Source organism: Argentina silus (genome assembly GCF_951799395.1).
Source record: "Argentina silus genome assembly, chromosome: 13".
NCBI lineage: Eukaryota > Metazoa > Chordata > Actinopteri > Argentiniformes > Argentinidae > Argentina > Argentina silus.
The window spans coordinates 14,572,614-14,575,016 of NC_139667.1; the positions used below are offsets into that span (position 1 = coordinate 14,572,614).

Genomic DNA, 2,403 nt, shown 5'->3' on the forward strand with positions numbered 1-2,403 from the left:
TGGCTGTCACTTCTATCCGCCATGTTCCTTTAATGTAGCGTCTCCATACAGCCAGCCTACCACATTGTACACACACACACACCTCGTTTTCATATGAGCTCAACTTCAAAGAGTAATTATCAGGAGAGTCCCTCCTCATAAGCTCTCCCTCCCTATGCTTCAATCTCTGAGAAATGTCTACATCAAATGACTTCTGACAAGACTGGATTGAATACTGTAGTTCCTCAACATAGTCCTGTGTTCCATGTTGATATGTTGACATAAAACAAATATCCAAGAGCAGAGAATAGCCCTTGAGGGAATCCTTTCAACTAAGACTGTACTGTTCAACGTGTGTTTCAGGGCTGTTGCAAGTTGCTTGTTACCTCAGAATATCCAGATATCACTGTATGTTAAGATGAAAGGAAGAAATGTTTCTCTAAATTACAGAAGGTGCCACTTATATTCCAATTTTATATTATACTTATATTTCCACTTAAAGTATGAAATATTATATAATATTATATTTACATATGATATTATATGTGAATCTAGAAATCATAATATTGATTTCTAGATTCAGATTTTTGTTTCCACAATGTGTGAGTGAGAGGAGACCAGAACGGTAGCTAATTATCTAGATGGTGCTCGTTATGGCCATTAGTGGCTCCACTTTAGATTTCAATATGCTACTGTTTTTGGCAAACTGGAGCAGTCGTGAGAATAACACCGGAGGAGGAAAGAAACACACACTTTAACAACATATTGTATTTTATTTCAGTGTTAAACCTGCATCAATATCAACTTTCCTGAACAAATTATTTTCTATTTAGTTAAGGAGGTGATGGAATGTCATTATTGAGATATCATATTATTATTCATATTATTGTATGAAATCAATCCAGCTATCGAGTGGGCAACCGTTGCCATGGACAACTCAGAATTCAATATTGTATCAGATAACTCATCCTCATCTAAAGTCTCTATTGACGTAAGGTTGTGGAGCTCCCTGACAAAGACGTGATTAAGCCGTAATTACATGATAATTACATGATGAATACACGATGCATACATAATCATTACATGATTAAGCTCAGAATAGTTTAGTGAGTTTAGTCAATGTGTGGGGAGGAGCACATGTTCGAACGACCAATAACAACAACAACCTCAAGATCCCATTCCCTGACTTAAAGCCCTCAGAGCCCAGGACCACAAACCAGTAGTCAAACCTCTCTGGGTTGTCAGGAAGCTGCTGTGCCTCTCCACTGAGTCTCACACTGGTCAGATCCTCAGACAGAATGAGTTCTGGATGGGCAGTGTTGGGGTCCAGAATCACAGGAGTGTATTAAACTATTCCCTGCATTTTCTCCCAGACTCTGAACTGCAGGTTGCCCAGGTGCTTTGCCACATCTATCAGCGCTCCTGAAAACCCTCTCAGGATCTGGCAGTGTGCTCTGGGCCCTGTCCATGGAGACCATGAAGTTCAGCAGGAATGAGATGTTATCAGCTTGTAGCTTCTCTTCCATGGCTCTGATTTGTCTGAAAGTGAAGATATCTCTGCTTAGCCCCTCAATCTTTCTCTTCATCATCTGACTCTTCTGCTCCTCTTCCTCTTCTCCACCTCCCTCAGTGCAGCGATCCTGACTCTCTCTTCATCTCGTAGAAACTGGTGAAGCCTTTCAAACTCCTCCTTAATCTGCCTCTCTGTGTGCTGGGCCTGGCTCTCAATATGTTTGACTGTTTCATCACAAGTCAGTTTAACTCCTTGAAAGGCCTTCAACTTATTTTCTAAGGGTTTCAGTGCAGTCTGGAGTTCACTTTTATGATCCAGTGCAGCTTCATCTACAGGCCAACAATCATGTTTTTTATGCTGTTTTGAAGTCTGACACACCAAACAGATGGGCTGTTTATCCTCCAGACAGAAGTGCTTGAGTTTCTCACTGTGCAGACTGCAGAGAACCTCAGACCCTGCTTCAGCTGGCTGACTTCTCTCCTGTAAGAAGGCCTCACAAAGGTTCTTTGAAGCCAGGTTAAGAGGATAATCCATCAATGATTTTCCTTTGCACACTGGACATTCCCGAGTTCCTTTTTCTTTCTAGCAGACATGTTTTACGGAAGCTGTGGCTACACCGGAGGACAACAGGATCCTTGAAGATGTCACGGCACACAGGGCAGGAGAAATCCTGCTCAGAGAAAGAGGGTTTAGACGCCATTCTCTCACCACCTCTGTCTCCCCTGTAATGGCTTCAAGTTTTTTAAAAAGTCCTATCTGTAATGTGAATCATGCTAGTGAACATTAGCATCAGAGATAGCTGAATGTTATCGTTCTTTGTCTTTCAGTTCTGCTTTCTATTATTTCCTGCTCATCAGGGAAGAGGGTAGAACTTCATGCAACGTATGAGTCACAGTGTTTACGTTTCACAG

At 41.6% G+C, this 2,403-nt stretch overlaps 1 pseudogene across 1 annotated transcript; it reads right to left on the bottom strand.

Annotated features, from left to right (window-relative positions):
- Positions 1 to 1,072: 1,072 nt before the first annotated feature.
- On the bottom strand, positions 1,073 to 2,192 carry LOC310814604 (E3 ubiquitin-protein ligase TRIM35-like; annotated as a pseudogene). Its single transcript has one exon. The product of its transcript is annotated as an E3 ubiquitin-protein ligase TRIM35-like (transcript).
- Between the last annotated feature and the right edge of the window lie 211 nt (positions 2,193 to 2,403).